Source organism: Stenella coeruleoalba, assembly GCF_951394435.1.
Source record: "Stenella coeruleoalba genome assembly, chromosome: 9".
Classification (NCBI taxonomy): Eukaryota; Metazoa; Chordata; class Mammalia; order Artiodactyla; family Delphinidae; genus Stenella; species Stenella coeruleoalba.
The window spans coordinates 63542757-63565222 of NC_137155.1; the positions used below are offsets into that span (position 1 = coordinate 63542757).

Consider the following 22466-nt stretch of genomic DNA (forward strand, 5'->3'; position numbering starts at 1 on the left):
AAAATTGAAAGCATTTAAAATTGTACCACTAAGACAAAACCTTAATTAATATTTTAATGTCTATCATTCCATCTTTTTAAAGTGTTATGTGTGTATATATATATATGTACGCATACATATATATACTTTTCATTTAAAATTGAATCATTCAGTATATAACACAACCTGCGTTTTCATTTAACAGTATTTCTGTATTACTACATATTCTTCTACAATATAATTTCTTTTTTATTTTATTGAAATACGGTTGATTTACAATGTTGTGTTAATTTCTGCTGTACAGCAAAGTGATTCAGTAATACATATATATATTCTTTTCCATATTCTTTTCCATTATGGTTTATCACAGGGTACTGAATATAGTTCCCTGTGCTATACAGTAGAACCTTGTGGTTTATCCATTCTATACATGAGTTTGCATCTGCTAATCCCAAACTCCCAATCCTTCCCTTCCCCATCCCCACCCTGCCTTGGCAACCAGAAGTCCGTTATCTGTATCTGTGAGTCTGTTTCTGTTTCATAGATATGTTTCATTTGTGTTATGTTTTAGATTCCACATACAAGTGATGTCATATGGTATTTGTCTTTCTGATTTACTTCTCTTAGTATGATAATCTCTAGGTCCATCCATGTTGCTGCAAATGGCATTATTTCATCCTTTTATATGGCTGCGTAATACTCCATTGTATTTATATACCACGTCTTCTTTATCCATTCATCTGTTGATGGACATTTAGGTTGTTTCCATGTCTTGGTTGTTGTAAATAGTGCTGCTATGAACATAGGGTGCATGTGTCTTTTTTTTTTTTGTGGTATGCGGGCCTCTCACTGTTGTGGCCTCTCCCGTTGCGGAGCACAAGCTCCAGACGCACAGGCTCAGCAGCCATGGCTCACGGGCCCAGCCGCTCTGCGGCATGTGGGATCTTCCTGGACCGGGGCACAAACCTGTGTCCGCTGCATCAGCAGGCGGACTCTAAGCCACTGTGCCACCAGGGAAGCCCAAATGTGTCTTTTTGAATTAGAGTTTTGTCTGGATATGTGCCCAGGAGAGGGATTGCTGAATCATATGGCTACTCAATCTTTAGTTTTTTGAGGAAATCATACTGTTTTCCATAGTGGCTGTACCAATTTACATTCCCACCAACAGTGCAAGAGGGTTCCCTTTTCTCTACACTCCCTCCGGCATTTTTTATTTGTAAATGTTTTAATGATGGCCATTCTGACCAGCGTGAATTGATACCTCATTGTAGTTTTGATTTGCATTTTCCTAATAATTAGCAACGATGAGCATCTTTTCATGTGCCTATTGGCCATCTGTATGTCTTCTTTGGAGAAATATCTATTTAGGTCTTCTGCCCATTTTTTGAAAAATATGGAACGCTTCACAAATTTGCATGTCATCCTTGTCTTGTGCAAGGGGCCATGCTAATCTTCTCTGTATCATTCCAATATTTTAGTATATGTGCTGCCGAAATGAGCACAATATAATTTCTTATGTTGTGTGTATATGCCAAATTTAGATTGTTTCCAACTTTTTTGCTCTTACAAATAGCTCTACAATAAATATCCTTGTGGTTAAATTGTTTTTGCAATTATCTGTTTATTTACTTGGTCTAAATTCCTAAAAGAGGAATTGCTAGTCAACCTTCTTAAGATTGCCAAATAGCCTTCCAGAACGTTTCTACCAATTTATTCTCCTTCCAGAAGTGTGTGAGAGTATGTGTTTCCCATACCCTTGACAACATTGAGTGTAATAATTTTTTAAATCTCTACTGACTTAAATAGTGAAAAATAAAGATAAAAGTTTTGTATTCACATTTCTTTAAATGCTAATGGAGGTAAAGGTTTTGTTCATTTTTTTATTAGTATTTGCATTTTTTTAAATAAATTGCATGAAGAGGTAAGATCTTTGATGGCAGAGACTTATGAGTTTTTGTTCATTTATGTCCCAAGCACCTACAACAGTGCCTGTCAAAGAATAAGGACTCAATAAATATTTGTTGAATGAATGAAAGTATCCAACAATTTCTAAGAGTTCTTTAGCTATCAAAGGAATTAATATTTAGGATGGGTTTCAGATATTTTTCTCAGTTTATCATGTGCCTGTCAGCTTTATTTATTGTATTCTCTGCTACGTACAAGTTTTTAAAAATCAGTTTTCCCTCTTTGTGTCAGGATATTACATATATCAGGACTGTGTGTGTGTGTGTGTGTGTGTGTGTGTGTGTGTGTGTACACATTTTTTTCCAACTATTTTTTACATTTTGAATCATGTGTACCTTATTTTACTCTATAGTGTATTTGATTTTCTTAGCTTTTTTCAGATAGGCAAATGTCTTCTGCAAAAAAATTCTTTTTCTCTTTTTCAATATTATACGTCTCATTTCATTTTTCTTATTACTATTCTTTAAATTCCAAAAAAATGCCTAATAGTAGTGGTTACAGTGGTATCTTTGTCTTGTTTTTTGACTTGAAGAGAAATACTTCTTATTTGGGAGATATTTATTTCAAGATATTAATTTCAGGATTCTTAAGTTTTTTCTACTTAAGAGGGTTTTTAAAAAATCTGGAATAGATTTTGGATTTTACCAAATGTTTCGACAGCAGTATTTTTGATATTTTGACCTTAATATTTTCCTTGTTCTAGTAATATGGTTAATTATATTAATAAATTTCCTGAAATTATATCATTCTTATACTTCTAGAATAAACTCACTTGGACATAGTATATTTTATAACTCTAGTTTTGATTTGCTAATATTTCATACATATTATATTCATAGTTATACATTTAGTCTATAGTTGTCCCTCTTTAAGGCTCTAATATGTCAAGTTTTGGTACCAAGATTATACTAGTTTTTTTTGTTTTTTGAGGTGTTTTTTTTCAGTATGCAGGCCTCTCACTGTTGTGGCCTCTCCCGTTGAGGAGCACAGGCTCCGGATGCGCAGGCTAAGTGACCATGGCTCACGGGCCCAGATGCTCCGTGGCATGTGGGATCTTCCCAGACCCGGGCACGAACCCGTGTCCCCTGCATCGGTAGGCAGACTCTCAACCACTGCGCCACCAGGGAAGCCCTATACTAGTTTTGTAAAATAAACTGTAAAGCTTTTATTTTCCTCCCTTTTAATAAGTTTCATAGCATAGAAATTATGTGTTCCTTAAAGATGAACACATATGAAAAGACTTGCTAATAAATTTCTCTGGATCCAGTACTTTAACAGTAGGTCTTTTACCCTTTCCATGCTTTTTGTTCTGTGTAGACTGTCAACTTCTTTTACACAAACTTGGCCATTTGTGTTTTCATTTTAAAATTTTCATTTAATCATGATTTTTACATTTATCAACATAGAGGTGTAAATTATATTTTCTTAAAAGTTTTCACAATTTCTTTTGTATTTTTGCTTAAATCCACTTCTCATTATTGATATTTTATATTGGATTTTTTATTTTGGGGGTTAGTTCTCTTTCTCTCCTTTCTGGCTTTGATTATGCTTGAGGGGAGCTTGCCAATGTAATTAGCCCTGTTGAAAGAATGGATTTTGGACTTACCATCATTTCTCCACTTTTTTAATGAATTAAATTTGCTTTAAACTTTATGCATCCTTCCTCCTGCTTCTCTTATATTTCTCTTTCTGGATCGAGTTAAATGCTTAATTATTTTTGTGGGGTGGTTTTTGTTTTTTGAATTTTATTTTATTTACATTTTTTTACAGCATGTATAATTAGTCATCCGTTTTATACACATCAGTGTATACATGTCAATCCCAGTCGCCCAATTCATCACACCACCACTATCACCCCCCACCGCTTTCCCCCGTTGGTGTCCTTACGTTTGTCCTCTACATCTGTGTCTCTGTTTCTGCCCTGCAAACCAGTTCATGTGTACCATTTTTCTAGGTTCCACATATATATGTTAATATACGATATTTGTTTTTCTCCTTCTGACTTACTTCACTCTGTATGACAGTCTCTGGATCCATCCACGCCTCTACAAATGACCTAATTTCATTCCTTTTTATGGCTGAGTAATATTCCATTGTATTATGTACCACATCTTTATCCATTCGTCTGTCAATGGGCATTTAGGTTGCTTCCATAACCTGGTTTTTGTAAATAGTGCTGCAATGAACATTGGGGTGCATGTGTCTTTTTGAATTATGGTTTTCTCTGGGTAGTGGGATTGCTGGGTCATATGGTAATTCTAGTTTTAGTTTTTTAAGGAACCTCCATACTATTCTCCATAGTGGCTGTATCAATTTATATTCCCGCCAACAGTGCAAGAGGCTTCCCTGTTCTCCACACCCTCTTTAGCATTTGTTGTTTATAGATTTTCTCATGATGCCCATTCTAACTGGTGTGAGGTGATACCTCATTGTAGTTGTGATTTGCATTTCTGTAATAATTAGTGATGTTGAGCAGCTGTTCATATGCTTCTTGGCCATCTGTATGTCTTCTTTGGAGAAATGTGTATTTAGGTGTTCTGCCCATTTTTGGATTGGGTTGTTTGTTTTTTTAATATTGAGCTGCATGAGCTGTTTATATATTTTGGAGATTCATCTTTTGTCAGTTAATCCATTTGCAAATATTTTCTCCCATTCTGAGGGTTGTCTTTTCATCTTGTTTGTAGTTTCCTTGGCTTTGCAAAAGCTTTTAAGTTGCATAAGGTCCCATTTGTTTATTTTTGTTTTTATTTCCATTACTCTAGGAGGTGGGTCAAAAAAGATCTTGCTGTGATTTATGTCAAAGAGTGTTCTTTCTATGTTTTCCTGTAAGAGTTTTATAGTGTCCGGTCTTACATTTAGGCCTTTAATCAATTTTGAGTTTATTTTTCTGTGTGGTGTTAGGGAGTATTCTAATTTCATTCTTTTACATGTAGCTGTCCAGTTTTCCCAGCACCACTTATTGAAGACACTGTCTTTTCTCCATTGTATATCCTTGCCTCCTTTGTCGTAGATTAGTTGACCATAGGTGCTTTGCGGTTTATCTCTGGGCTTTCTATCCTGTTCCATTGATCTATATTTCTGTTGTTCTGCCAGTACCATTTTGTCTTGATTACTGTAGCTTTGTACTGTAGTCTGAAGTCAAAGAGTCTGATTCCTCCAGCTCCGTTTTTTTCCCTCAAGACTGCTTTGGCTATTCGGGGTCTTTTGTGTCTCCATACAAATTTTAAGATTTTTTGTACTAGTTCTGTAAAAAATGCCATTGGTAATTTGATAGGGATTGCATTGAATCTGTAGATTGTTTTGAGTAGTATAGACATTTTCACAATATTGATTCTTCCAACCCAAGAACACGGTATATCTCTCCATCTGTTTGTGTCACCTTTGATTTCTTTCATCAGTGTCTTATAGTTTTCTGAGGACAGGTCTTTTACCTCCTTAAGTAGGTTTATTCCTAGGTATTTTATTCTTTTTGTTACAGTGGTGAATGGGAGTGTTTCCTTAATTTCTCTTTCTGATCTTTCGTTGTTAGTGTATAGGAATGCAAGAGATTTCTGTGCATTAATTTTGTATCCTGCAATTTTACCACATTCATTGATTAGCTCTAGTAGTTTTCTGGTGGCATCGATTCTCTATGTATAGTATCATGTCATCTGCAAACAGTGACAGTTTTACTTCTTCTTTTCCAATTTGGATTCCTTTTATTTCTTTTTCTTCTCTGATTGCTGTGGCTATGACTTCCAAAACTATATTGAATAAAAGTAGTGAGAGTGGACATCCTTGTCTTGTTCCTGATCTTAGAGGAAATGCTTCCAGTTTTTCACCATTGAGAATGATGTTTGCTGTGGGTTTGTCGTATATGGCCTTTATTATGTTGATATAGGTTCCCTCTATGCCCACTTTCTGGAGAGTTTTTATCATAAACGGGTGTTGAATTTTGTCAAAAGCTTTTTCTGCATCTATTGAGATGATCATATGGTTTTTATTCTTCAGTTTGTTAATATGGTGTATCACATTGATTTGCGTATATTGAAAAATCCTTGCATCCTGGGATAAATCCCACTTGATCATGGTGTATGATCCTTTTAATGTGCTGTTGGGTTCTGTTTGCTAGTATTTTGTTGAGTATTTTTGCATCTATATTCATCAGTGATATTGTTCTGTAGTTTTCCTTTTTTGTAGTATCTTTGTCTGGTTTTAGTATCAGGGTGACAGTGGCCTCATAGAATGTGTTTGGGAGTGTTCCTTCCTCTGCAATTTTTTGGAAGAGTTTGAGAAGGATGGGTGTTAGCTCTTCTCTAAATGTCTGATAGAATTCACCTGTGAAGCCATCTGGTCCTGGACTTTTGTTTGTTGGAAGATTTTTAATCACAGTTGCAATTTCATTCCTTGTGATTGGTCTGTTTATATTTTCTATTTCTTCCTGGTTCAGTCTTGGAAGGTTATACCTTTCTAAGAATTTGTCCATTTCGTCCAGGTTGTCCATTTTATTGGCATACAGTTGCCTGTAGTAGTCTCTAGGATGCTTTGTATTTCTGTGGTGTCCATTATAACTTCTCCTTTTTCATTTCTAATTTTATTGATTTGAGTCCTCTCCCTCTTGGTGAGTCTGGCTAATGGTGTATCAAATTTATCTTCTGAAAGAACCAGCTTTTAGTTTTATTGATCTTTGCTATTGTTTTTTTTGTTTGTATTTCATTTATTTCTGCTCTGATCTTTATCATTTCTTTCCTTCTGCTAACTTTGGGTTTTGTTTGTTCTTCTTTCTCTAGTTCCTTTAGGTGTAAGGTTAGATTGTTTATTTGAGATTTTTCTTGTTTCTTGAGGTAGGCTTGTATAGCTATCAACTTCCCTCTTAGAACTGCTTTTGCTGCATCCCATAGGTTTTGGATCATCGTGTTTTCATTGTCATTTGTCTCTAGGTATGTTTTGATTTCCTCTTTGATTTCTTCAGTGATCTCTTGGTTATTTAGTAACATATTCTTTAGCCTCCATGTGTTTGTGTTTTTTATGTTGTTTTCCCTGTAATTCATTTCTAACCTCATAGCGTTGTGGTCAGAAAATATGTTTGATATGATTTAAATTTTCTTAAATTTACTGAGGCTTGATTTGTGACCAAAGGTGTGATCTATCCTGGAGAATGTTCCATGCGCACTTGTGAAGAAAGAGTAATCTGCTGTTTTTGGATGGAATGTCCTATAAATATCAACTAAATCTATCTGGTCTGTTGTGTCATTTAAAGCTTCTGTTTCTTATTTATTTACATTTTGGATGATCTGTCCATTGGTGTAAGTGAGGTGTTAACGTCCCCCACTATTATTGTGTTACTGTCAATTTCCTCTTTTATACCTGTTAGCAGTTACCTTATGTATTGAGGTGCTCCTGTGTTAGGTGCATATATATTTATAATTGTTATATCTTCTTGGATTGATCCCTTTTCATTATGTAGTGTCCTTCCTTGTCTCTTGTAACATTCTTTATTTTAAAGTCTATTTTATCTTATATGAGTATTGCTACTCCAGCTTTCTTTTGATTTCCATTTGCAAGGAATATCTTTTTCCATCCCCCCCACTTTCAGTCTGAATGTGTCCCTAGGTCTGAAGTGGGTCTCTTGTAGACAGCATATATATGGGTCTTGTTTTTGTATCCATTTAGCAAGGCTTTGTCTTTTGGTTGGAGCATTTAATCCATTCGCGTTTAAGGTAATTTTCAATATGTATGTTCCTGTGACCATTTTCTTAATTGTTTTGGGTGTATTTTTGTAGGTCCTTTTCTTCTCTTGTGTTTTCCACTTAGAGAAGTTCCTTTAGCATTTGTTGTAGAGCTGGTTTGGTGTGCTGAATTCTCGTAGCTTTTGCTTGTCTGTAAAGCTTTTGATTTCTCCATTGAATCTGAATGAGATCCTTGCTGGGTAGAGTAATCTTGGTTGTAGGTTCTTCCCTTTCATCACTTAAAGTGTATCATGCCACTCCCTTCCGGCTTTTAGAGTTTCTGCTGAGAAATCAGCTGTTAACCTTATGGGAGTTCCCTTGTATGTTATTCGTCGTGTTTCCCTTTCTGCTTTCAGTAATTTTTCTTTGTCTTTAATTTTTGCCAATTTGATTACTATGTGTCTCAGCATGTTTCTCCTTGGGTTTATCCTGTATGGGACTCTGCGCTTCCTGGACTTGGTGTCTATTTCCTTTCCCATGTTAGGGAAGTTTTCGACTATAATCTCTTCAAACATTTTCTCTGGTCCTTTCACTCTCTCTTCTCCTTCTGGGACCCCTGTAATGTGAATGTTGTTGTGTTTAATGTTGTCCCAGAGGTCTCTTAGGCTGTCTTCATTTCTTTTCATTCTTTATTCTTTCTTCTGTTCTGCAGCAGTGAATTCCACCATTCTGTCTTCCAGGTCACTTATCCATTCTTCTGCCTCAGTTATTCTGCTATTGATTCCTTCTAGTGTAATTTCCATTTCAGTTATTGTATTGTTCATCTCTGGTTGTTTGTTCTTTAATTCTTCTAGATCTTTGTTACACATTTCTTGCATCTCTCGATCTTTGCCTCCATTCTTTTTCTGAAGTCCTGGATCATCTTCACTATCATTATTCTGAATTCTTTTTCTGAAAGGTTGCCTATCTCCACTTCATTTATTTGTTTTTCTGGGGTTTTATCTTGTTCCTTCATCTGGTACGTAGCCCTCTGCATTTTCATCTTGTCTATCTTTCTGTGAATGTGGGTTTTGATCCACGGGCTGTAGGATTGTATTCTTTTTTGCTTCTGCTGTCTGCCCTCTGGTGGATAAGGCTATCTAAGAGGCTTGTGCAAGTTTCCTGATGGAGGGGACTGGTGGTGGGTAGAGTTGGGTGTTGCTTTGGTGGGCGGAGCTCAGTAAAACTTTAATCTGCTTGTCTGCTGATGGGTGAGGCTGGGTTCCCTCCCTGTTGGTTGTTTGGCCTGAGGCGATCCAACACTGAAGCCTACCTGGGCTCTTTGGTGGGGCTAATGGCAGACTCTGGGAGGACTCACTCCAAGGAGTACTTCCCAGAACTTCTGCTGCCAGTGTCCTTGTCCCTGCGGTGAGCCACAGCCACCCCCCGCCTCTGCAGAAGACCCTCCAACACTAGTAGGTAGGTCTGGTTCAGTCTCTTATGGGGTCACTGCTCCTTCCCCTGCGTCCCGATGCGCACACTACTTTGTGTGTGCCCTCTAAGAGTGGAGTCTCTGTTTCCCCCAGTCCTGTCGAAGTCCTGCAATCAAATCCCGCCAGCCTTCCAAGTCTGATTCTCTATGAATTCCTCCTCTCGTTGCTGGACCCCCAGGTTGGGAAGCCTGACGTGGGGCTCAGAACCTTCACTCCAGTGGGTGGACTTCTGTGATATAAGTGTTCTCCAGTTTGTGAGTCACCCACCCAGCAGTTATGGGGTTTGATTTTATTGTCATTGCGCCCCTCCTACCATCCCATTGAGGCTTCTTCTTTGTCTTTGGATGTGGGGTATCTTTTTTGATGAGTTCCAGTGTCTTCCTGTCGATGATTGTTCAGCAGTTAGTTGTGATTCCGGTGCTCTCTCGCGAGAGAGTGACAGCATGTCCTTCTACTCCACCATCTTGAACCAATGAATTATTTCTGATTTTGTTGTTTTATTAATAAACATACTTGAGACTCTGATTTTGTTTATTGCACACAGCTGTGTTAGTCAATTTTTGCTAAGTTATGCTTCAGGAACAAATATTCCCTGAAATCTCATCAGTTTCCAACATCCAAGGTTTATTTCTCTTTCACATTAACAACACATTATTTCAAGACACTGCAGCTCTGATCAATGTCTTCTTCACTCTGAGATGTAAGCTGAAGAAACAACTTCATATCTGGGACATGCTGTTCTCATGGCAAAAGGAAAAGAACAGTAGCTGAGACCTCTGCTTGGATAGAGCACACATGACTCCCATTCACATTCTAATGGCCAAATCAATATCAAGTGGGGGTGGGGGTGGGACAGTACATCACAGAGAAGGTAGTAATAATTGGGAAGAGTAATACAGTCTACCTCAAAACTTTGGCAATGTCCTAGAGTTGGAGAGTTAATAGTCTTACAGTGAATTTTTTAAGTAGTCTCCAGCTACAGTTTTTATTCTTTTCATTCTCTTATGTTTGTAAGTGTATTTTTTATTTTTTATTTTTTAAAGATGTTGGGGGTAGGACTTTATTTATTTATTTATTTTTGCTGTGTTGGGTCTTCGTTTCTGTGCGAGGGCTTTCTCTAGTTGTGGCAAGCGGGGACCACTCTTCATCGCGGTGCGCAGGCCTCTCACTATCGCAGCCTCTCTTGTTGCGGAGCACAGGCTCCAGACGCGCAGGCTCAGTAGCTGTGGCTCACGGGCCTAGTTGCTCCGTGGCATGTGGGATCCTCTCAGACCAGGGCTCGAACCCGTGTCCCCTGCATTAGCAGGCAGATTCTCAACCACTGTGCCACCAGGGCAGCCCTGTAAGTGTATTTTTTAAAGTTTCAAGTTTTAAAACATTCTGCTTTAAAATTTTTTTTTTTTGCGGTACGCGGGCCTCTCACTGCTGTGGCCTCTCCCTCCGCGGAGCAACAGGCTCCGGACGCGCAGGCTCAGCGGCCACAGCTCAGGGGCCCAGGCGCTCTGCGGCATGTGGGATCCTCCCAGACCGGGGCACGAACCCGCATCCCCTGCATCAACAGGCGGACTCTCAACCACTGCGCCACCAGGGAAGCCCTAAATTTTTTAATATTTGCTTTTATTTCTAGTTTTATTGCATCCTAGGCAGAGAACATAGCCTGTACAACTTCCACTCTTTGCAATGTCTTGAATTCTCTTTAATGTCCTCATAAATGATTGACTTTCATTCAGTGTCATTGGAATAGTTACACAGTGATGAGAGCATCTGCCCACCAGTTGTGTCTGAAAGGCAGTGTTTTGTTGCAGATCATTTTTTAATGTCGTATAAAACAGGTATTTGCTTCACTTAGTTTTTTCTCTTAAATTTTTCTTTGTCTGGTATTAATATTGCCAACATTGTTCTTTTTGCCAACATTGTTCTCCTTGTCTTAGCACATATTTTTGCCTATTCCCTTTAACATTTTATTTTCAAATTTTCAGTGTCACTTTGTGTGTCTCTTATAAACAGAATATAAATTATTTTTAACTAAATCTAAATATCTTTGTATTTTGTGATGTGAGTTTAGAAATCAGTAGTTATTGTGAATTTAATAATCTTGTACTTACTGTGTTCATTTTTCTCTTACATATAAATATGTGTGCACCTGCTTTTCCAGTTCTTTTAAATAATAATAGCATATTATAAATACTGAAATTTTCCCATTTGCAGATAGGCAAGGCTCTTTAGAAATGTACAGATCCATCTTTGCTTGACTTTGGAAAAACAGTTATGCCAAGTAAATCCAGCTGAAGTGTCAATACTTCTCAAGAGTGCAAACTCACTTTTTAAAAATGCATGCAAGACGTTCTCTCCCTGAGACTTGGTGTAGATAGCGAAAAAGAAGGGAAATAAGGGCCACAGAGCTAGTTGCTATATAAGAATAAGCATAATGTTTATTTGAATACTTGCAACAGTTTTGAATTGGTTTCACAAGTTCTCTCTGTTTGCCCAAGATCCTTGGCTATTTGACCACATTAACAATATTAATCTTTAAAAAAATTTTTCATATTAAAAATTTTATAGCTTTATCAATATATAAATGATTTTAAAACTGCACATATTTAATGTATACAATTTGATGAGTTTGAACATAGGCATAGAGCTGTGAAACCATCACCACAATCAAAGCAATAAACTTATCCATCACCTCCAAAAGTTTCTTAGTGCCCTTTTGTTTTGTTTTGTTTTATGGTAAGAACACTTAACATGAGATTTACACTCCTAACACATTTTTGAAGCGTACAATACAGTATTGTTAGTCTTCATGTAAAAGTTACCATCACTGGTTTCTGTGCTCCTTGGACCAGCTTTGGGCAACTGAACTTTGAGCAGTTTGACTGCAGGAGGAAATAGGCTGCCCATAAAATTTAGAAAATGTGTAGGTTGGCTCCAAGCTGGTACCCAACCCATGCTTGCCCACCTGTTCCTTGAGCTTACCTCGTAACTGAGTAAGATAAACTCCCTAACACCTGGTACTTAACCATGGTCTAAACTGGTAGCAGAGCCTACTCTGCCCACTGCTTCTTCAGAAACCAGACATGGGGCTGTTCTGACTGTTGCCCGTCTTTGGATTTTTACCATTTTCAGATGGATGTGCCTGTGGTGTTAGGAGAAAAGCAAGTCCAGAGAGCATGTTCTGTGAGGGCACAGGACAAAGACCTCTAGCCCATTCTAAATGCTAGCAAGCTTCCTGATGGAGAAGATGGTGCCTGCTGGGCTGATGGAGAAGGCACAGGTGGGTTCAAAAGGGGAGGGAGAGGGGCAAGGGGCACCTTCAGTCGTCTGGCCCAATGCCAGGCTACCAGGTTTGGTAATCATGGCGGTGGCCCTGAACTGTCTTTTGCACACTACTGAAGTATAATCTTCAAAAAGTTAAAAACATGACTTCTGTGCAAATCTAAAAGGAATGTGTCAAAGATTTTATGTGACATTAATTAATGGGAGAACCTATAATATGTCAAGACTTTTTCAATGGAGAATTTGAAGAACAGAGATACCTATAGGCAATCAGAAATGCTGAAAAGAACTGCTAGTAAATGCAAAACTGGTTAATATCTGAAAGGGCAATAAAATGTAATGTTTGGGGTTATCTTTTCTGTAGCCACTGGATGAGATTCATTTGCTTTGCTGTGGACAAGAATCATTTGCATTATTATCACGTTTTCTACAAGTTACTGCTACCTCTATGGTTGGAAAATAACCTAATCAATAGGAAGCCAGTCAAAAGTGCACACATTACAGCATATGCTAGGCAATGCCCAGCAAGCCACTGAGAAGACACTCAGTGGTGTCTTTTGCCCATTTTCAAGTTTTGGACAATTTTTCCTGATAACCCCTTTTTAAGTTGTGAAAAAAAAAATATTGGTTTCCAAAAAAGTCATTAACTCTATTGAGTGGGTCAAATATATGTGAGCCCCCTGCATGTCTACCTCCCTGCCTGGATTCAGGTCTGGCCTCTATTCTAATAATCTCTACTGTGTGTCCTGGGAAGGTCATTCGGGTTTACTCTTGCTATCAAGGGTAGCACATTCAGCAAATTCTTAAGCTCTTGTCATCTCCCCAGCAGCCTTTTGTGGTCCTTTTAACAGTCTGCTGGGCCGAGCAGGAAGAGATGGGTTGCTCTGGGCAGTGTTCAACAGCACAGCTCTTTGTCTCTTGTTGTCAGCCAGCCCTGTCACTACATTGTTCTTCAGGCGGCGTGCCTTTGATGGACTATCTGCCCCTATGTCTCAACACTCGGGGCAGCATTTGGAGAAACAACAGCCCTACACTGCTCCTTCTGGTACAGAATAACCCTGTTAGAATGTGATGCGCTATCAACTCAATTGCACAGATTCGTTGAGAACACTGTGAGGGAGTCCCAAAAATGTAAAGGCATTCTCCTTGTTCTCAAAGTGTTGTCCATCTGCTAGGCAGACAAGCCATACACAAGAAAAAATGACAAAGGCTAGAAAAAGAGCACAAAAGGAAAATAGGGTCCAGATCCCTATTCTGCTATTTGTGTGGTCTTGGACAAGTATTTATTTTTTTAACATCATTACTGGGGTATAATTTGTATACCATAAAACCTACCCATTGTAAGTAAACATTTAAATAAAATTATTTTTAGTAATTTTATAGAGCTGTGCAAATATCACTTCAATCCAATTTTAGAACATTTCCATCATCCCAAAAAGTTCCCTTATGACCAGTCAAACCTTATTCTCATCCCAGCTCTTAAACAACCACTGACCTGCTTTCTGTTTCTATAGATTTGTCTTTTCTAGAAGTTTCATATAAATGGAATCATACAATATGTACTCATTTGTATATGGCTGCTTTTACTTAGCATAATGTTTCTGAACTTCAACCGTGTTGTAGTGTGTATTAGCATATGTTCATTCCTTTTGTTTGCTGAACTGTATTCCATTTTATGGATATACCACATTTTGTTTATCCATTCACCAGCTGATGGATATTTGGACTGTCTCAGTTTTGGCCTATTATGAATAATGTTTCTATGAACATTCAGTGGTTAATCTTTGTATAAATGTATGTTCTCATTTCTCTTGGGTAGATACATAGATGTGCATTTGTTGGGTTGTCTGATAAGTATCTGTTTAACTTTTCAAGAAACTGTCAAACTCTTTTCCAAAGAGGCTGCACCATTTTACATTCCCATCAGCAATGCATGAGGGTTCTAGTTTCTCCACATCCTCATCAATACTTCTTATTATCTGTCTTTTAAATTATAGCCATCCTAGTGGGTATGAATGGTATCTCATTGTGGTTTTGATTTTCATTTTCCTAATGGTTAATGATGTTAAACATATTTTAATGTGCTGATTAGCCATTCACCTATCTTCTTGGGCAAAATGTCTATTCAAATCTGGCCTATTTTTAATTGGGTTGTTTATCTTATTGTTGAGTTGTAAGAGTTGTTTATATATTCTGGATACAAATTCCATACCAGATATATGATGTGCAGATATTTTCTCCCAATCTGGGGCTTGTCTTTTCATTTTCTTAATGGGCAAATTATTTAAACTACTGGAGTCTAACTTCAATTTTTGCATATACATTGTGGGAAAATTAACAATACCTATTTTCAGGATTGTTGAAAGGGTTAAAAGAGGTAATATATGTGAAAAGTACTTAGCACAGAGTTTGGAAATATTAGGAGGCTTGCTGAACGTTTAATGAATAATCTGAATATAAGAAAGTATCTGGGAAAATGCCAAATCGTAGGTAGACAATGAGTGCTTCACTCCTTCAGGGAGGAAAAAAATCAGGCAAGAGCTGCAGGCCCCACAGTTCCACAGTGGGAGTAAAATCTTGAGATATGCATTGAAGGATGAAAAACACTGGACATAGGAAGGCAGTCCAGGATAGGGAAACAGCCAACAGAGGCACAGAGGCCAGAGGAAGCAAAGTGTGTGAGGATGGCAGAAGGGAGACCAATTTACTACAGACTGTGTTCTTCATACAGAGCCAAATATCGTGAAAGCCTGATGTGATCGAGTTAGTATGTAAAATAGACGTTTTGTCCAGTTCTCTAACATTCAAGTTAAAAAAAAGTGATCTTTCTGTTTTGAAATGGAAAAATCAAAGAAATAGCAAAAATACTTTAGGCAACGTAAAAATATGTCACCAATCCTGAAAAAAACTGCAAATGTATTACTTGACATGAAGACACTGTGGTGCCTGACAAGGCTGGTCAGGGTATACAACCCAGGCCAGCCGCCCCAGCTGTGCACTCGCTGGGGGCATGGGCCACCATGCAATCTTGTAACTTGGGCCAATTTAAAACTGAGACCATGTTGTCAAGGAGTCGGCAACCAAACACAGATTTAAGAGCCAGAGCCACTAAACCGGGAAACCTGGCTGTTGTGAAAAGAGGGTAAACCCAAAAAGTCAGGAAATAATAACAGCTGATGTCTATTTGAGCTTACTGCATACCTGGGACTAGGTCGAGTTTTTACATGAATGATCTTATTTATTTAATCTTTGCTCTTCCACGTGAAATAGGTCCTGTTATTGTCCCCATTTTACAGATGAGGAAACCAAGACTCATTGAGGTTAAGATACATGGCAGAACTGGGGGTTGAACTTAGACAATCTGACCCAGGCCCTTGCTCTTAAGCACGGTCTTTCCTGACCACATCCCAGGCTGGGCTCACATCAATGGCAGAAATCACTGCCTGTTTCTCTCGGTATCCTCGTCAGCCAGCACAGGACCTGGCATAGAGGCAGGTACCTAAGAGTTGTATACGGAAGAGAGACCGGCAGAGGCCAAAGCCAAAGCAACACCTGACATCACAGTAGGAAGCTGAGCACTGCATGTCTGGGGAGTGATGGAGACATCCACAGGTAAACACCATGATCAGCCGTGAGGTAGAATATAGGAACATCTGGCTGGTAGGAGTTAAGAGTTCCGAAGTGCAAATCATCTACCTTTTAAACATCCATTTGCGCAGTTCCAGGTTTTGCCCCTGTAGTAATAACTCCACCCCACCACACTTTATTTCACAGGACTTTGTGGAGCCAGTCCCATAACTGGTCCATAACTGGGGCTTGTGTATGACCCAGCGTCTACTACAAGAGTGGATTCAACACAGAGAATATCATATTTGCAGCTGCCTGGGACAGGTTGGAAACTGCTCCTCCAACCTGCATCATGCTGCATGGCATGATGGTTCAGGGTCAGACTACATCCGCCTTTTGCCAGCTGCCTGATGGCCAGGGAGTTTAATCTCTCTGGCCTCAATTTCATCTTCTCTAAGATGTAAATAATAAGAGTTTCTACCCCAGAGAAAGCCATAGGGCTGCAGGGAAGTTTAAATAAAATATTGCCTTTACAGTCATGAGCACAGGGCCTGGCATTTAGGAGAGACTCAAAAAACTGTTGGTATTATCATTCTACTTTCCCAGGTGCTAGGTCCAAAACCCCTGTCAGGTGGGAGTATCCCTCCCCCAAATGTGTCACATCCTTTCTATGCAGTCCCGGGCTGGGATACACAGGACCCTTTGGGGCTGACTTGCCATCCTTATCCTATGCAGAGAAGGAGCGGATGAACTCTTTGAAGATAAGGCATCCCTAATGCCCTTGCTTCCTCCGTAATTCTCCACCCCCTCTTTTTTCCCCCTTTCAGCCTAGTAGACAAAGAATGAGTGTCCTGGCGTCTCGCCAGATGTAGCAGGAAGTTATGAATGAGGATTGCACAGGACAGTTGACTCTCTACAGAGATAGTCCCCAAATTAATCCTGAAGGCTGGGCAGTAACCACAGGAAACTTGGAGCCATGAGGCCACCACTTAACACTTACATATCTCTGTCTGTTCTGGAGTGGTAGGCAAGCAATAGCAAGCAATAGCCTAATCCACTAAAGGCCTGGGGGAGGTATTATTAGTCATGGACTATCTGAAATCAACCTTTAGGAATATACACTCAGGGACAGAATCTGGAATTGTGCCACTGGTGGGACTAGGATCCTTATATGAGACTAGGAGGAATGTCACAGAAAATTTCCAACAACTGGTTAATGTCCACCAGTGCTTAGCAAATTAGGCCTGTGTTGAAGTGTCAATGCCCAAGGGACTGATTTACTGAACTGCTCTAATTAGGATCTTGTAACACATCAAAGGGCCATTAAGGAAAAAAAGTGCTGGCTTCAGAGACTGAGAAGTATACATAGACATGGTTTGTCTCTTTGACGGGCTCAACAAATGCCATTCTGACACTGCAATGGGCTCTAGTGGGACAGCAGCCATCAATTAAATTAAAACATTGACCCATCTACTAAGGCAAGCATGGTGTAACATCATCCCCCATGTCCATTTTCTCCCGTTCTAGCCTTTCTCCCCCTTTAGAGGTCTGAAGCTAGCTCAGAGTCAAAGCTGGGAAAGCTCCTGGATCAAAGAACCACCCAGGACAACCTGCCATTGAGGGTTCAGAAATAAGCTGAGACATTTCATCAACTTCTGGATTATGGTCCTCTTCCCTCTCTCACCACCACATCTTCCATATGCATCTTCCATTTGAAATCTCCTTAACCACAATGAAAACAGCTTTCCCTGTAGTCACATCTTGCCAAACAATGCATTCTTGCTGCTAAGAATATAGTGCTCTTTGGGAAGCTTTCTATCCAAGCTTCAACCCCAGCACTGCCAATTCACTCTCTGTAAACTTGACTAAGATACTCAGTCTCTCTGTCTTGGTTTCTTCATCTGTAAAGAGAGAGGATTAATAATTACCTACTTTATGGGGTTGCTGGGAGGATAAGAAATGTATGTCAAGGGCCTGATACATAGTTAGAGCTTGATTAATATAATGGTTGTTATTACACACATACTATTATGATAAAAGGAGACCTGTATGACTGGGAGTACCTAAGAAACATTGACAAACAAGTTTTTATAAAAGGCCGTCCTCATGGCCAAGACAGAGAATGTCTCTCAGAATATCAAGATGCCTATGTCAAGATATCCTAGATTGCCCCAGATGCAAAACATTCCACAACCCCAATAAGATTCTATGCTTAGCTAATTTTCTAAGCTTCCATTTTTACTGACATTGAAGAACATAATGCAGAAAGCATCAGTCACTCACTGCAAGTAACAGGGCTCCTTGGCTGATTCCAGGTCTGGTGTGGGATAAATCTGGAGCTCCTTGTAATACCAGACAGCAGGAAGCTGTCAAAGTCCACTGGGGTCAAGGCAAAAGGATCAGGAGCTGTCTAAAAGAGGTTCCCACTGGCCAGAGACGGGGCAATCTGAGTATCAATTAGGATAATAACTGCTACAATGGATTGAAATACATCAAATGTATTATAGGGAATCAATTCATTATTTTTAAGTGAAAATAATGGCAAGTAAAATAACCTCTCTAATGTGAACTGTACTTCATAGTAACCAAATTGTTGATGAGGGGAGATTTCTCTTTAGAGTTTCCAGCTAATAAATGCAGAAGGGATGATAGACTGTCACCATTTTGCAATACTAATGAATTTATTTAGGCAATGGTAATCATAATGTCATAGAGAGACAATCAAACATTTTGTTCCTCCTGATGAAAGTACATACCACCATCTATAAAGTGGTCTTGTCAAAAATACCACATTTTAATCTGATCAAACTCTAGATTTAAATACTGATTTGCAAGCAATTCGGAAACATGCAAACATGCTAAATGACACTGTGAGGATACAATCAGCAAACTCTAGACTGTGAGAAACTTTATGGGACGAATGATTTCTTCAACAAAGAGAAAGCTGAAAAGAGAGAGATAAAGGAGAAGCCTATAAATTAAAAAGCAATCCATGCTGAAAACGCCAAATGCTGGTGAGGATGTAGAGCAACAGGAACGCTTATTCATTGCTGGTGGGAACACAAAATGGAAGACGTTGGGCAGTTTCTTATAAAACTAAACAGTCTCTTAATATATAATCTAGCAATTACATTCCTTGGCACTTACCCAAATAAGTTGAAAATGTATGTCCACACGCAACTTTATTCATAATTGCCAGAACTTGGAAGCAATCAAGATATCCTTCAGTAGCTGAATGAATAAACAAACTGTGGTACATCCAGACAACAAAATACTATTCATTACTAAAAAGAAATGAGCTGTCAAGACATGAAGGAAACTTAAATGCATATTACTGAGTGAAAGAAGCCAGTCTGGAAAGGCTACCTCTTGTATGATTCCAACTATATATGACATTGTGGAAAAGACAAAACTATGGCCACAGCAAAAAGATCAGTGGCTGCCAGGGATTAGTGGGGAGGGAAGGATGAGTAGACAGAACACAGGATTTTTAGGGCAGTAAAACTGTACCATATGATACTATAATATACATATAATTGTATGATATTATAATGGTGGGTACATGTCATTATATGTTTCTCAAAACCCATAGAATACACAACACCAAGAGTGAACCCTAATGTAAACTGTGGGCTTTGGGTGATAATGATAACATCAGTGTAGGTTACAAAGGTACCACTCTGGTGCAGAATGCTGATAGAAGGGAGTTTGTGAGTGTGTGAGGACAGGGGCCACATGGGGGCTCTTTGTACTTTCCACTCAGTTTTGTTGCAAACCTAAAACTTCTCTAAAAAATGAAGTGTATTTTTTTTTTAAAAAGCAGCCTGGGGCTTTCCTGGTGGCGCAGTGGTTGGGAATCCGCCTGCCAATGCAGGGGACATGGGTTCGAGCCCTAGTCCGGGAGGATCCCACGTGCCACGGAGCAACTAAGCCCATGCGCCACAACTACTGAGCCTGCGCTCTAGAGCCCGCAAGCCACAATTACTGAGGCCCACGTGCCACAACTACTGAAGCCCACCGCAATGAGAGGCCTGTGTACCGCAGCAAGGAGTAGCCCTGGCTCGCTGCAACTAGGGAAGGCCCATGTGCAGCGATGAAGACCCACCACAGCCAAAAATAAATTAATTAATTTTTAGAAAATAATAATAATAATTAATTAATTTAAAAAAGCAACCCATGTGAAAACTCAACCGATTACAATGTATAGACCTTATCAGGATCCTGATATGAACAAACTATATATAGGGGGTGGGGTGGGAGAAAGAGAGGAGAAATGACTAGACATTGAATGATATTAAGGAATTATTGTAATAATTTTAGAGGTGGCAATGTACTGTGGTTATGTTTGAAAAATAGTTCTTGTCTGAATACTGAATTCTGAAGTGTGTATGTAATAATATGAAGTCTGAGATTTGCTTTACAAATATTCTGGGAGGAGAACAAGTGAGTAAGAATATGCATAAAACAAGATTGGCTGGGTGATGGGTGCATAGGGTTCATTATAATATTTTTTGACTACTGTTTATGCTTGAAATTCTCCATGATAAAAAGTTAAAGGAAAAGGGAAGCACCAGTTGGGATACCACATCCAGGCTCATGACCACACATATGCTGTGATATTACTTGACCCCATGAACAATGCTCTGGAACTTTTATCACCAGGGAGGAGGTCCAAAACTTGAAATATTGGGCTGGCCAAAAAGTTCGTTTGGGCCTTTCTGTAACATCATACAAAAACCCGAACGAACTTTTTGGCCAATCCAATATTAAGCCAGTTAAGGCATGACAATCTGGGAACCTCTAAAAAGTTAAAGTAAACTTAACTATTTCAAACCATTGGCTCCTGTACCCATCAGGTCTTCTGTGGTTGACATGTTTAATGGGAATGAAGAAGTCGATATTGCTTTTTCCCCTGCAATGGCTCTTTAAAATTTAAGTATCATGGAGGCCATCTCTCGATACCAGTCTAACAAAGGGAAGAAAATGAACATTTGCTGAGTCTCTTCTATGTGCCAGGCACTAGGCTTGCTTCATCTCATTTAATACTCAGAAGAGTCCAGTGAGGTAGGGATTAATATTTCCCTTTTTGAGATGGAGAAACTGAAGCTTAAAGAGATGAAATGGTCAACTAAGACCACAGAGGTAGTGAGTGGCTGAGCCAGGATTTGAACCTTGGCCACCTGAGTACAGAGCACATATTTTAAATCTCCACTCTGTATTCTCTTAGTCTGGAGTTGACCCAGATTGAGTTTTAGCCATCACTTAAGAATATGACTTCTTTTTTTTTTTTTTTTTAACATCTTTATCGGAGTATAATTGCTTTACAATGGTGTGTTAGTTTCTGCCTTATAACAAAGTGAATCAGCTACACATATACATATATTCCCATATGTCCTTCCTCTTGTGTCTCCCTCCCACCCTCCCTATCCCACCCTGCCTATCCCACCCCTCTAGGTGGTCACAAAGCACCAAGCTGATCTCCCTGTGCTATGCAGCTGCTTCCCGCTAGCTATCTATTTTACATTTGGTAGTATTTATAAGCCCATGCCACTCTCTCACTTCGTCCCAGCTTACCCTTCCCACTCCCTGTGTCCTCAAGTCCATTCTCTATGTCTGCGTCATCATTCCTGTCCTGCCCCTAGGTTCTTCAGAACCTTTTGTTTGTTTGTTTTTAGATTCCATATATATGTGTTAGCATACAGTATTTGTTTTTCTCTTTCTGACTTACTTCACTCTGTATGACAGACTCTAGGTCCATCCACCTCACTACAAATAACTCAATTTCGTTTCTTTTTATGGCTGAGTAATATTCCATTGTATGTATGTGCCACATCTTCTTTATCCATTCATCTGTCGACAGACACTTAGGTTGCTTCCATGTCCTGGCTATTGTAAATAGAGCTGCAGTGAACATTGTAGTACATGACTCTTTTTGAATTATGGTTTTCTCAGGGTATATGCCCAGTAGTGGGATTGCTGGGTTATATGGTAGTTCTATTTTTAGTTTTTTAAGGAACCTCCATACTGTTCTCCATAGTGGCTGTATCAATTTACATTCCCACCAACAGTGCAAGAGAGTTCCCTTTTCTCCACACCCTCTCCAGCATTTATTGTTTGTAGATTTTTTGATGATGGCCAAGGAATATGACTAACTTCTGATCTTAGGTGTCAAACCCAAACTCTTCCTCCCTTCTCTCTCTCCCTCTCTCCCTCTCTCTCTCTCTCTCCCCCTCTCCCCCTCCCCCTCTCCCTCTTTCTCTCCCTCTCTCTCTCCCTCTCCTCTCTCTCTCTCTCTCCTTTTCTTTCTTTAAAGTTCTATGCATGGTTGTATGGCAGAGGTTGGGTTGCTAAGTAGAGGGCTAGGGATATACGGGGTGGAGGGTAAGGAGCTGGGATTGGCATGAGAAGCAGATTGAAGAGTACACGGAAAGCTGAGACAATGACCAGGGGTCAAATGGAAGCCACACACCAGACATCCATCCCAACACGAGGCTTCTCTGAAGGTCTAGGCAGGGTGAGGTATGCGGCTGCAGGATGGAGCTGGGCCATCAACCAGAGA

The 22466-nt window shown here is 39.3% G+C and overlaps 1 protein-coding gene across 4 annotated transcripts in view; it reads left to right on the plus strand.

Annotated features, from left to right (window-relative positions):
- Positions 1-22466, plus strand: part of LOC307192045 (uncharacterized protein) — a 440635-nt gene that overhangs the window by 248980 nt on the left and 169189 nt on the right. Inside the window, exon 3 of one of the 4 annotated variants that reach the window (XM_079932466.1) lies at positions 12191-12338. The exons of the other annotated variants lie outside the window; for them this stretch is intronic. The gene's annotated coding sequence lies outside the window, so the exon portion shown is untranslated. The remainder of the gene's footprint in view (positions 1-12190; positions 12339-22466) is intronic. 4 annotated transcript variants of the gene reach the window in all.